The sequence below is a fragment of the Lolium perenne genome, chromosome 2 (assembly GCF_019359855.2).
Source record: "Lolium perenne isolate Kyuss_39 chromosome 2, Kyuss_2.0, whole genome shotgun sequence".
Taxonomy (NCBI): Eukaryota; Viridiplantae; Streptophyta; class Magnoliopsida; order Poales; family Poaceae; genus Lolium; species Lolium perenne.
This window is the reverse complement of record NC_067245.2, coordinates 330,597,254-330,611,286: the sequence shown is the minus strand read 5'-3', so window position 1 is coordinate 330,611,286 and position 14,033 is coordinate 330,597,254. Positions and strand designations below refer to the sequence as shown.

Here is a 14,033-nt window from a genome sequence, read left to right as displayed (position 1 = left end):
ATCTGCTTCACCGGCGCTGTGCATGATCTAAACTCTTCTACTGTCGCTTTTCTATTGCTTGCCTGCAAGTTCTTGTTTAATCTTGGGGGAACCTGTTTCTGCTAACGACGCGCCGTTACGTTTTTGCAGATGAGATGAGTAATCATGAAGTGTAATGGCCGTCTCTCCAACCCCAAGTAGCACATGTAGCGTACTTCATCACCGGATCTATCAACCCCAGGAAGATCTGCTGTGACTCCCACAGAGTGCTTCTCCTAATGTAAGTCCCTTGTTTTAGCGCCATGTTCTGGGTTCAGATGCTTGTTTGCCTGAAGCTCTTTTAGTTCATTCCTAGCTATGACCGTAACACGTTGCTATTTTCTACTTCATTGCTAACTTTAAGCGATTGAACATTTTGGTTTGCATTCCCTGCTCTGTAGATGTAGCCATCATAACTTCTATCTTGCTCAGTCGTTGTTCCAAAAAATTATAGGTATTATAGTAACATCCTGCTATTATTTAGTTCATGACCAATTTTAAGTAATTGCACATGTTGGTTCGCATTCCCTGCTCTATAGCTTTTGGCATCGTAACTTCTATATTTGGTTTACATTCCCTGCTCTGTAGATCTAGCCATCATAACTTTATCTTGCTCAGTCGTTGTTACAAAAATTATGGCCTGCTACTATGTTGTTTGTGCCAATTTTTTACTCCATGAACATGTTGGCTTGCATTCCCTGTACTACAGGTGATGCCATTGTTTTGTATCTAGTTCATTGTAAGCTAACAAAGTAAGGACTTAGTTTGGCATGCTATCACTCTGCTATCTAGCCTGTAGTACAAATAAACTTGTCATACTACTAGATAATAATTTTGCGTGCCATCTTGTTCTTCAAAAGCTGCATTATTGACTTGTTTCTCTGACTTGGCATGACGCTCACATATGGAAAGCTGAACATATTGGTTTGCATTCCCTCTTATACAAGTTCACAGGTGATCCCACTATATTCTGTATCGGGTCCATCCTAAGCTCCAGCATTAACTATCCTCTATGTGTTGCTCATTACAAGTTTATATCCCGAAACATCTTGATTTGCATCCCCTTCACTATAAGTTCAGGAGTATTATTTAGTTCACGGCCAAAATTAAGTAATTGCACTTGGCACATGTTGGTTCACATTACCTCCTCTTTAGCTTTTGCCATCGTAACTTCTATTTTTGGTTTACATTCCCTGCTCTGAGGATGTAGCCATCATAACTTCATCTTGCTCAGTCGTTGTTACAAAATTTATAGCCTGCTACTATGTTGTTCATGCCAATTTTGTACTCCCTGAACATGTTGGTTTGCATGGGACTCGACAGTAGTAAGTCTCATTGTTTCATTCTAACATGCTCGTTATATTGGTCGTTGGTATGCGGCATGCACTCTTTGTTTGCTTATTGTGCGCATTACAATGATCTTGTTATAACGACGAAATGATGAGTTCCAAATTCTTTGGCAAACAATATTGCGTTGTCTTTGCGTTTCCATTGTTGTCGTCTTAACTTGTAATGTCTTTGTTTCGTATATAGGTGCTGCATGGACAACTTAAAAGATTGTCGGATCGCTTCATTGTATTGCTAGGTTTAATTACCATTCAATTTCTCTGGGTTCTGTAATATTTTTTCAAAGCCTTGCAGCTGATGTAATATTTAGTTAGTTTTTATAGTTCTTTCGCGCATTTTTTCTTTGGTGCTTGTGGTAAGTGAGGCTATCCGACAGAAATCAATGCTGCGTAAATATTCTCAGTATCTAAATCACGAATTCCCATCCCTTAAACGGCCCAATTAAGCGAAATCACATACGTGCCGGCCCGCTAAATCCTAAAGCGCCTTTTACGTCGGCATATAAACAACAACTAAACGGGCTGGCCCACTTACTTATTGGGCCAGCCCACTTGATTAACTGTGGACCCCACACTTTTATTGGGCCGGCCCACTTGCTTTAAGGTGGACCCCACCCACTACTGGGCCGGCCCACTAACTAGTTGGGCCAGCCCAATTGCTTTTGTGGTGGTCCCCACATACTAAACGGGCCGGCCCTTTAAGACGAAAGTGGGACCCACCTGTGTTTTTGGCCCGGCCCACTAGCGTGTTGGGCCGGCCCACTTGCTCTATGGTGGACCCCACATACTAAATGGGCCGGCCCTTTTACAGGAAAGTGGGACCCACCTGTGTTTTTGGCCCGGCCCACTAGCGTGTTGGGCCGGCCCACTTGCTATACGGTGGACCCCACATACTAAATGGGCCGGCCCTTTAACCGGAAAGTGGGACCCACCAGCGTTTTGGCCCGGCCCACTATCTTGTTGGGCCGGCCCACTTGCTATATGGTGGACCCCACATACTAAATGGGCCGGCCCTTTAGCAGAGAAGTGGGACCCACCAGAGTTTTTTGGCCCGGCCCACTATCTTGTTGGGCCGGCCCACTCGCTCTATGGTTGACCCCACATGCTAAATGGGCCAGCCCTTTAACAGGAAAGTGGGACCCACCTGTGTTTTTGGCCCGGCCCACTATCTTGTTGGGCCGGCCCACTTGCTATATGGTGGACCCCACATACTAAATGGGCTGGCCCTTTAACAGGAAAGTGGGACCCACATGCTAATTGGGCCGGCCCACTAACTTCTTGGGCCGGCCCAGTTGCTTTAATGTGGACCCCACTTTGTAAATGGGCCGGCCCGATAACAGGAAAGTGGGACCCACATGTCTTGTGGGCTGGCCCTTTTGCCTGTTGACCGGTCAAACGAGTGCATTCGGCCCGGCCCACATGCTTAGTGGGCCGGCCCATTAATGTTTTGACCAGTCAACCTTAGAGGTTAGGCCCGGCCCACGTAACTAATGGACCAGCCCAGCTATATAGTTGACCGGTCAAACTAAGTCAGCTGGCCCGGCCCGCAAACTTAATGGGCCGGCCCGCTTAAGACGTGGCAGGCCTCGTGTGGGCCTACCATCTACCACGGGGTTTCAGCCGGTTAACGCCGTTAATCGCGCTAACGGCGTCGCACGTGTCGGTTGCATGACGTCAGCAGTCAACGGGCTCCCGGAAACACTTGGGCAACGGTCCGATTTTCCGTGGCGGAAGGGCGCCCAAGCGCGACGGACCGAAAAAATCGTCGTAGGACTTTGCCTGACGCAGTTTCCACAACAGAACCCATATCGTCGGGTTAGGCCCATAGGCGACGAAAAATACCCCTTAGCGGACGATTTTGAGACGTTGTCTATCAGAACTTTTCTTGTAGTGTAAGTTGAGATCAAAGTACTCTAAACATAAGCATGATAGATATTAATTCTAACAATAGAACTTAGCAACTATGTTACAACATAAAATAGTAACTCAAACAAAAGATTATGAATAATAGTGCACTGAAAGCAACTGTTTGTTTTTTGAGCATAGAGAAAACATAGCAAAGTGGTATTCAGCTTGTCCTTTATGGAAGAGCAAAACATAAATGCCAGGACACCTTTAAAGTTCAAAGGGTGACTAGATACAAATAATTTGAGAACAAGCAACAACATAATCATGAATCAATCAATAATAAATTTTGGGACTATGCACATTATACTCAGAATGACAACTATGCTCTCTTAATTGGTGCATAAAGTTAGAAGATGAAGACTCAACATAAAAGTAAAAGAAAGGCCCTACGCAGAGGGAAGCAAGATTACTCATGTGCTAGAGCTTTTTATTTTGAATAGAACAGAGGTGTTGAAAATGTATTTTGAGAGGTATGTATGTCTATGTCAATGAATGGCATCAAATGATATATCATCCTTCCATGCTTAATGGCTCCAAGAGCGGCTTTCATAGAGAGAACAATAAATTTCCTCTTCTCCTTTGTTTGAACAAGCTAAGTTCATGATTTCTCAAGTCCATAGTGTTAGGAGATTTATTTGATTATTTGTTTATTTTATATTTTGTGGGCTGGGCACTCAGTTGCCTGCTCTTTTTGCAATATTAAGGACTAGCACATTATGCATGATAGTCAAGGTGTGAAGCCAAAATAAACATGAAAGAGACAATAAAGCATCCAACACTTCCTCATGAGCTAAAATAGGAACACAAAACAGTTAATAATTTTGAAGGTTTTAAAGGTAGCACACAAGCAATTTAGTTTGAAGTGGCGGTGAAATACCACATATAGGTAGGTATGGTCGACACAATTGGCAAACTTTGGTTCTTGGGAGTTGGATGCACGAATAGAGCTCGTACTCAGTACAGGTGAAGGCTAGCAAAAGACTGGGATCGACCAACTAAGAGAGCAATAATGGCCATAATCATGCGTAGCGACAAAACATTATTAATCAAAGCATAAAGTGATATTACAAGTCAAAAACTAAATGATCATAGAGGCTTGAGGTGACTGGTTTGTAGTCATAACATGCTGTAAGCATGTGCCAAGTCAACCCAAATAAAGCATCAAAGGAGAATGCCACTATATTATGCTTTTGTATGATGGAAACAACACATGATTCTTTCAATAGCATATTAAACACTCTTACCTATTTGAGACAAGTCATGCTACAACAATAACTACTAAGCATATTGTTGGAGATATGCCCAAGAGGCAATAATAAAGTGGTTATTATTATATCTTTGTGTTTATGATAAATGTTTGCATCCCATGCTACAATTGTATTAACCGGAAACATTGATACATGTGTGTTATGTAAACAGAAAAGAGTCCCTAGTAAGCCTCTTGTTAAACTAGCTTGTTGATTAATAGATGATCATGGTTTCCTGCCCATGAACATTGGATGTTGTTAATAACAAGGTTATGTCATTGGGTGAATGACATAATGGACACACACCCAAATAAGCGTAGCATAAGATCAAGTCATTAAGTTCATCTTGCTATAAGCTTTCGATACATAGTAACCTAGTCCTTTGACCATGAGATCATGTAAATCACTTACACCGGAAGGGTACTTTGATTACATCAAACGCCACTGCGTAAATGGGTTGTTATGAAGATGGGATTGAGTATTCGGAAAGTATGAGTTGAGGCATATGGATCAAGAGTGGGATTTGTCCATCCCGATGACGGATAGATATACTCTGGGCCCTCTCGGTGGAATGTCGTCTAATTAGCTTGCAAGCATGTGACACGGTCACAAGAGATGACATACCACGGTACGAGTAAAGAGTACTTGTCGGTAACGAGGTTGAACTAGGTATGGAGATACCGATGATCAAACCTCGGACAAGTAAAGTATCGTGCGACAAAGGGAATTGGTATCGTATGTTAATGGTTCAATCGATCACTAAGTTATCGCTGAATGTGTGGGAGCCATTATGGATCTCCAGGTCCTGCTATTGTTTATTGGTCGGAGACGAGTCTCGATCATGTCCGCATATTTCACAAACCGTAGGGTGACGCGCTTAAGGTTCGATGTCGTGTAACTAGATCCGGAATATGAGATGGAGACCGAATGTTGTTCGGAGTCTCGGATGGGATCCAGGACATCACGAGGAGGTCCGAAATGGTCCGGAGAATAAGATTCATATAAGGGAAGTTGATTTCTAGGTTTCGGAAAAGTTCGGGATTTTTCCGGTGGAAGACTAGGAAGGTTCTAGAAGGTTTCGAGGGTCCCACCAGTGGGCCCACGACCCTAGGAGGGCCGACATGAGCCGAGGGGGTGCAGCCCAGCCCTAATGGGCTAGGCGCACAAGCCCCTCAAGGCCTAGCCGGCCAACCCACTAGGGTTTCCCCAAAACCCTAGGGGGGATCAACTTGGGGGGGGGAAGAAAACTCCCCCCCCCTCCTTGGCCACCGGCCCTAGATGGAGATGGTGCGCAGGGGGGCCACCCCAACCGACCCTCCCCCTATATAAAGAGGGGAGGGGGCAGGGGATGCAGCCCTCCCTCACACCTGAACCCTGACCGCCCCCTCTCTCCTCCACCATAGCTCTGCTCCGGCTTGGTGAAGCCCTGCAGTTTTTCTCCTCCACCACCACCACCAGCACCACGCCGTCGTGCTGCTGGGATTCCGAGGGGATCTACCACACCTCCACTGCCCACTGGAACGGGGAGAGGACGGACTTCATCGACACCGTACGCACGACCGAGTAAGGAAGTGCTGCCGGATTGCAGCACCGGGACGATCGACTACATCAACAACGAGATCTGATCTCGTAAGGCTTTGGATCTTCGAGGGTTAGTCTCTCATACATCTCATTTCTTCGATCTTCATAGATTAGATCTTGCCTCTTCCTAGATTGGATCTTGGTTTTGTCCATGTTCATGGTAGAAATTTTTTGTTTTCCATGCTACGAACCCATCAGTGGTATCAGAGCCATGTCTATGCATAGATCTGTTGCATGAGTAGAACACAATGGATTTGTGGGCGTTGATGCTTTTGTTATCTTTAGTTACGTGTAATTTTCATCTTGCGGGATGGTGGGATGAAGCGGCCCGGGCTAACTTTACATGACCGCGTCTCATGAGACTTGCTCCACGCTTGACATGCAACTTGTATTGCATAAGTGGCTTTGCGGGTGTCTGTTTCTCTCACCATAGTTAAGATTCAATTTACTATTTCTATTGACAACACTAGTATCACCGTTGTGGTTCATGTTCCTAGGTAGATTGGATCTTACTCGAAAACCCTAAACCACGTAAAATATGCAAACCAAATTAGAGGCGTCTAGCTTGTTTTTGCAGGGTTTGGTGATGTGATATATCCATGATGTGATGATGACTATATTTGATGTATGAGATGTTCATTATTGTATTATGGCAACCAGCAGGAGCCTAATGGTTGTCTTTAAATTTGTTAAGACATGCGTGTCTATTCATCATGTAATAGCTTTATTTCAAGTAGTTGTTATAGTAGCTATAAGTGATGGACAACCATGAAGCGGCGACACTAACCTTGATGCCATGCTGGTGATGATGGAGATCATGTCCGTGCTTTGGAGATGGAGATCAAAAGCACAAGAAGAAAGGTCGTATCATATCACACATTATGAATTGCATGTGATGTTAATCCTTTATGCATCATATTTTGCTTAGATCGCGACGGTAGCATTATAAGATGATCCCTCTCTGTGGGGACCCCGGACTAACTGTCCGAAATACCCTGTTATGTATATAGTTCACGATCCCATGATCAGTGCGCCGTGAACACATAACCGAACTGATATCAAATTACACCATCCATTACAAAGCGGAATAAGAAAATTACAATAAGGTCACATGACCATTACTTACATAATAGCCTCGAAGGGCCTAACTAAACATCAGAGTAGCATCATCACTTCAACAGCGCGGAGCCCAAGTCATTCCCCTTAAACCCTACAGGCAACTGACTGGGAAGACGTTCCTAGCTTGCATAGACGTCGCCAACTCCTTCTTCATCCGTCGTGTTCCTCCAAGTCTGGCCAAGTAAATAGCCAGGGACAAAGCCGTGAGTACATTTGAATTGTACTCGCAAACCATCAAGAAGGTACTTTGCAAGAGTGCAAGATAACAAGTGCTAATCTAAGATGACAAGAGGGAAGAGCTAATTTCTCTTATGGAAATAGCATGAAGAAGAGAAGTAGTTTCCCTTGTGGATATAGCATATGAGAGAAATAGTTCCTCTTGTGGATATAGCATCCCGGCATCTCAGTTGGTGGGGACACTAAGAGGGTTCTATGACATCTCTATATCTTTATTGAAGAAGATACTTCAACAAAGTTCCACTACATAAAACACTAGGATGGGGGTAACCCAGTTTATTTCCTTTCCGACCATCTCCAAATGGTCAACCAAACCATTCTAGTACCCTTCCGGTACTCCGAAAACAAGTTCCTTTTTTCCTTTAGTAAACACTTTCTCAAACAAAACACATCAGGCTAAGCAACAGCCATTTCAACCGTCCATGACCGCGGACACGGCTATTCGAATAGATTTGACTCTGCAGAGTTTGCACACTTTCCCCACAACTATCCGGATACCTATCGTGTGGGCATCATCCCCGCATAACAACATATGCCACGACGGATACCCGGACATAACCTTTCGCCCATTCGACTTAACACGAGGTCCTACCCTATGGAGTATGTACCTCCCCGGCACCGTGGCAGCTCACCTCCTTTTGAGCGTGGCTCCACCGCCAAGCCAGGAGACCCATAGTGTCTTCCGGACGGGTCAGCCCCGAAGGCCTCCCGTTATACTATTGTCCCAACCTTGACAACCCGGACTCGGGGGTAACCGTACCCTTGTATAGTTGTGCGGTGCCTCATGCTAAGAAGAGCAAACGTCAAGTTAAGCTCCGTGCCCATGTTGGAGTAGCTATGGTTGCGCGGGTTAATTGTCACGGGTGAATACTTAGGCGCCAAAGTTTTCGAAAACAAGATTTTCTTTTCAACCATCTTTGCCAAGATCATTTCCTTTCATAAACACACGCTTGGGTAAGTCCAACTCACCCAAGGTTTTCAAAAATTCTTTTCAACAAGGTATTTTTCCAAGGGGGTTCCCAACCTATAGTTTTATGAAGGAACTAAGAGTCACAATGACATGATGCTAGCCATCATACCACTAAGGGGATGATAATTGAGGTGTTAAGGGGATCATACATACTTAGGATAAGCATGTATAGGGACAACATAAGTTGGAAGATCCAACAAGGTTCAAGATGTTAATCATCATACCGCTAAGAAGATGATAATATAGATGGTCAAGGGGGCATACATGCTTAGGGTATGCATGCATAAGATCAACAAGGGGTTCAATATACTCGAGAGTAAGTATGCAGAACATCAACAAGGGGTTCAAGAAGGGTGTCAAGAGGTCGACACACACAAGATAAGTGGGCATATCCCTCACACTTAGAAGGTACACCAAGATCATGATAATTGCCACCATTTCCCTAAAGGGGTTGGTAGGTGAGGTGTCAAAGAGAATCCAACATGCTCATGGTGAGCACGCTCCATCAACATAAGTAGATACCACACAAAAAATATCGAGAGACAAGAATAACAACAAAGTAACCACGATATGTGATTCAACATTCAGAGATCAAGAGATGGCTTGCCTTGGTTGGCTTATTTGTCCCTGGACTTCTTCAACTCCATCAAATATGTATTCCAACAATAAAAATAAAATCCCCGTCCGATTCCACTTCTTCTTCTTCTCCAAGTGTTCGCATCTATCGCCGGAAAATATAAAAGGAACACAATAAACACATTGCACCAACAAAACAACATTCAACAAACAACAACTAACCATGCAGCCAAGGTATAACATACTAAGGACTTATAGATACCACAAAACAACTTTAAGAGTTTTAATTTAGAAAACCACATTTATTTACCTAGTAGAGGTATGAGTGCGTCACAACTTAGCAATTGCCTCTCTCGGTTATCACCATGGTATAAACCAATTATCCCCTGGTAGATAACATCATGAAGAGGACAAGAGCATTAGTTTGACATCACAAACATTCAAAACATACTTTCAACATTTTTGGAAAAGTAGAAAACAGTTTTCCTAATTTAATTTGCTCACTTAACACTATACACAAATAGGAAGCAAACCATATACCACATCATTTGAAAACTTAAGCAAAACAAAAGAGCTAAAGTTAGGTTGCAGAGGTTTTGTTTTGCAAGCATAAAACAAAGGTTGCCCACCTCTACTAAAAAGAGTTGGTCAAGGGTTTTTAAATAAACCGAAAAGTTTTGCTTCAACAATGCATGCTACACATAAACATCACTAACAGCAACAAATATGTATGAACAGAGACTAATAAAAATTTTCCTAGATAGCCAGTACTAATACAAGACTAACCCAATTGGAATCACCCAAAAATATTAAACCTACAATTTTAGGAATTTCTTTGAATCTGACTGTACAGAAAACAAGATCTGTAAGCCATAAATCGTAGAAAAATCCTAAAAATATGAGGTCAGTTGCATCTGAAAGGTATTGACAATACGGTTCTAATGCAATTGGTTTCACTTGCAAATTCATCTCCAAGCTCATGGTATAAACAGACAAAGTCAGATCTGACCAGAAATTGATCTGTGAACCATTTCAATTTCATTAGGTCATTTGAAGTGAACCCAACGCCAAAATGAAGGTAATGGAGAGGGCTTTCACCCAAAGTTGAGTTTGCTCAAAAAGGTTTTGTAAAACGGAAGAAATCTAACAAACAATGATTCTGCATGTTTGCAGAACTTTATTTATCATGCAAAATCCGTAACGAATTTGAGGATGAGACCAACGCCAAGTTGTAGATATTTTAAATACCTATCTGCAGAACTTTGAACCACTCGATTTGGATCTGCACACGAGATTTGGCGGATTTTACAAATCGTACCAGAATCTGAAACAGCAAGAAACAGAAATTACTGCAAGGTTTTGGACGAACTTTGCTCAAGAACTTCAGATCTGAGGATAGCTCAACCTTCTCCATGCTTGGACCAACATGCACCTGCATCAAGATCCAATCTTAGCAAGGGAGGAAGAAGAAGAGGAGAGAAAACCATCTAGGATTGGGGAGAAGAAGGAGAGGGATGCTCTCATGGAGAGGGGGAGCTTGAGGGAGGGGGAGAGCTTCATCTTGGAGAGCTTTTCATGGCCATGGCCGGCCATGAAGCTAGGTGGAGCAGCAATTTCGTGGGGAGAGGTAGGAGGAGAGTGTGTGGGAGTGGAGGAAAGAGTGGGGAGTGGAAAAGTGAGAGCAAGTGAGGAGGGGGTGGGCTGCCAAGCCCCTTTATATAGAGGGAGAGGGGGTGGGCTGCCTCCTCATTGATTGGGTTGGTTGGGAGGTAGCCTCTTCATTGATTGGGTTAGTTGGGAGGCTGGTTTGGGGAAGAGATATTTGACCCAAGCTGAATTTATTTGTGGCATTGGGAAGGGACAAAGGAGGAGAGGCTTCCCAAGGTGGAGTAATTATGTGAGAGAGAGGGAAATGGAGAGGCATGATGCATGTGTGCCATGGCATGGCCGGCCACATATTTTTGGCCATGCACAAGTGATCAACAAGAGATAATTGCTACACATGCATGACACCCAAGGTTGAGTGCCTCACAAATTACTAAAATGGTGGCCTAAAAAGATATACAATTTTAGGCAAAGTGATACTAATGCACAAGGGTGCTAAAGTAGATGGTGGTGACATTCTCTGACTCGAGAAAAGATGTGTCCAAGAGATGATGGTGGTGATGGTGATTTAGACAATGGTAGAGCAAGGCTAGGAGAGATGGTGAGTGAAGTAACCATATACTCACAAGGATGAATATGGTGACATAAATCATCAGTTCATGATGTCAAGGTGATGATGGAAAATAATAAAGGATTGAGATGGGTATGATGAAATATAAGTTGCGCTTCAAATAAGAGGTCAATTGGGAGTGGTTTGAAATACTCCTGAGTCTAGGGTTTTGTTGAAGGGATTCCACTTGAAAGTATCAAATGATCATCCATACGATCAAGAATTGGATGATGGGGGATACAATGTGGTGGATCAGAGATGTGCATAAGATGTGCAAGTGTTGCCATTTAAATAGAATTCAGTTGAAAGGTATTCGAAACACCTCAATTGTCTAGGGACAATTGAGAAGGAAATTAATTTTAAAAAAAGACTTTGAAAAGGATTGAGAGAAGTTAGGTAGAACATAGGATTCAAAATGTTCTACTTACTTTATCAAGTAAGGTGGAGTTTTCTAAATTTTAAATAACCAAGAGAAAAACAAGAAATGGTATAAGTACCACAAGCAAGCCTTTTGTAAAAAGGAAAACAAAATAGAAAGTAATGTTTTAGAAATCAGTACTTGGTAGAAATGGGATGAAAAACAAAACCCATTTCAGTTCTGTGTTTTCTTTGAAGAAATATCCTGAAAAGATTTTATAAAACTAGAAGTAGTTTTGTGATCAAAACTAGAGAAGGAAAACAATAGGGTTTTTGAGAAAGAAAACTAATTTAGGGAGGAGTGTTCTCAAGTGTAGATGGTGGTTACAAAATGTACCCATCATTCCCACTCTTGGTCTTGTGAAGATTAAACTTGAATAAAAACCAGAGATAAAAGAGGAGGAAGTGATCTAGTGTTGAACATTGGATAGGGTACAAGATCAGGGTGAATGTAAGAGTTGTTATGGTAGAATGGGACATGCAAGACGTGGAAGTTGCAGATGGTGATGCATAGATGAGATCCATGCATTGAGGTCACCAATAACAGTTGTGGGTGCTTAGAGATCGACTGCCAAAGTTGGAATCTTATAAGCCCGCCAAAATAGATTGTTGACTTGGCTTCAGAATCAGCCAGGAGGAGTGGGTATAAGAGAAGGATGTAGCAAGGGGTAGATGATCCCCAAGTTTTGAATCAAGGATGGTTTGAGCTAGATTATACCACAAAGAGGAATTTTGAGAAGGCACACCCATGTTGCCATAAGTACAGAGGTTTGGTGTAGTGAAAAAGGAAAACAATTTTCCCTAAGCCACACATGTGTTTTATTAGGTGAGTTGTTTGTTTTACCACTAGGGGTGTTGTTCTTTGAGTAGCTCAAGACAAACTTAACAAACAGAACAAGACAATACATCTACCGACAGATCAAAGCAATTCATTACAACCAATGGATCAAGGCAATTCATCTAATTAGTCTTTAAAAAGTTTTTGTTCCCCCTAACTTTTGAAATAAGGACATCTAATCAGGGTTGCAAAAGTTGGGGTGTGACAGATCTTCCACCCTTAAAATAATCTCGTCCCGAGATTACTAAGCGTAGAACTAGAGGGGTTGTAAAGTTTAACGAAAGTTAGACTCCATTTTTCTGTCGGCGTGCCGTTGTTGAGAGGGTCGCAACTTCAGCTTCTGAGAGACATGCTTGATTTCTTCCGAGGGCAAGCTTTGTGAAGGGTTGACTACTCCATGCAGGTGTTGGATCTGTAGCTTCTTCACGATCCTAGCGGAGGTTCAAGACTGTGGGAGGGTTAGTGCACCCAACGGTGCTTGAGCAGGGCTGAAAACTTTTTTAGAGTTAGCTTGATTTTAGTGGAAGATGAAGTCTTCCACCCTTAAAATTGTTCATCGGGGAGGGGGCGTTAAAAACTGTAAGCTTCAGCCACGGGTCTTGTCAGGCGCTTTTTGGAGAAGCCATTGATCTTTGGAGTTGAACATCTTCAGCGGGCGTTGAGTAGTCCACGGCTTCAAGAGGGGTTAGTGCATCCCACATTTCCAACGGTGTGTTAGAAAGGTTTAAAATGTTAGGGTTAGCTCCAACTTTTAGTGGAAGACGAAGTCTTCCACCCTTAAGATTTTTCATCGGGCTTTCGGAAAATCTTAGAGCTTCTGCCTTGCGGTCCTGTCGGGGGCTTCTGAAGGAGTCATCGATCTTCCGTACTCAGTTGAAGAATCTTCAGGGGCGACGTGCAGACCGCAACTTCAAGAGGCACTCACGGTGTTAACTAAACCATAGGGGACGCGCCGTGAGTTAGTAAGTTGATGAAACGCCTGGTTGGTACCCATATGAAGCAGAACAGTGGGTCGTCGAAGACAATCTTCAGCTTGAGGGTCGGTGCCGACTTCGGTAGCAACTAAGAAGTTAGCGGGTAAACTACGCCTAAAGTCTTGAGTCTTGAGGTATCTTCAGGAGCCTTCACTTGATGAGGACCAGATGAACCATGTGATGTAGCTTGGCTTTGACGCTATTGTTCACTCAACTTGTTAGACGGTGTGTTAGAGGGTAGTTTTCAAGAAAATATCCTCGAGGTTAGCGCGATTATGCTCCAAGGTTAGTCCAAATTAGTATGTCTTCTCGCAGAGGTGCAGTCATTCTTGAAGGTAGGGCTTCTTCTTTCTTGGCGTAGTCGAGATGCTCCAGCTGATATTGAAGGAAGTTAGCGTAGATGGGGGTTTGGGTTAGTTTTCCTGATGTTTGAAAAACAACTGCTAACGGGGTAGAGTTAGAGCTTTTCGTTAACTTATCCAACTAACTAGCGATTAGCAAAACATCGGCGAGGTAGGTGAGGGTGAAAACATCTTTGGGAGGCTTTCTAAGCTAGTTTATCACACTAAGGGTGTTTTTCAGACCGA

General features: G+C 43.1%; 1 long non-coding RNA gene across 1 annotated transcript; it reads right to left on the bottom strand.

The window, feature by feature from the left end:
- Positions 1-9,159: 9,159 nt before the first annotated feature.
- On the bottom strand, positions 9,160-11,112 carry LOC127323366 (uncharacterized). The gene is made up of 3 exons (XR_011751178.1): positions 10,372-11,112; positions 10,251-10,284; positions 9,160-9,388 (listed from the first exon to the last, which is right to left on the bottom strand). It is a non-coding gene; the product is annotated as an uncharacterized lncRNA (long non-coding RNA).
- Between the last annotated feature and the right edge of the window lie 2,921 nt (positions 11,113-14,033).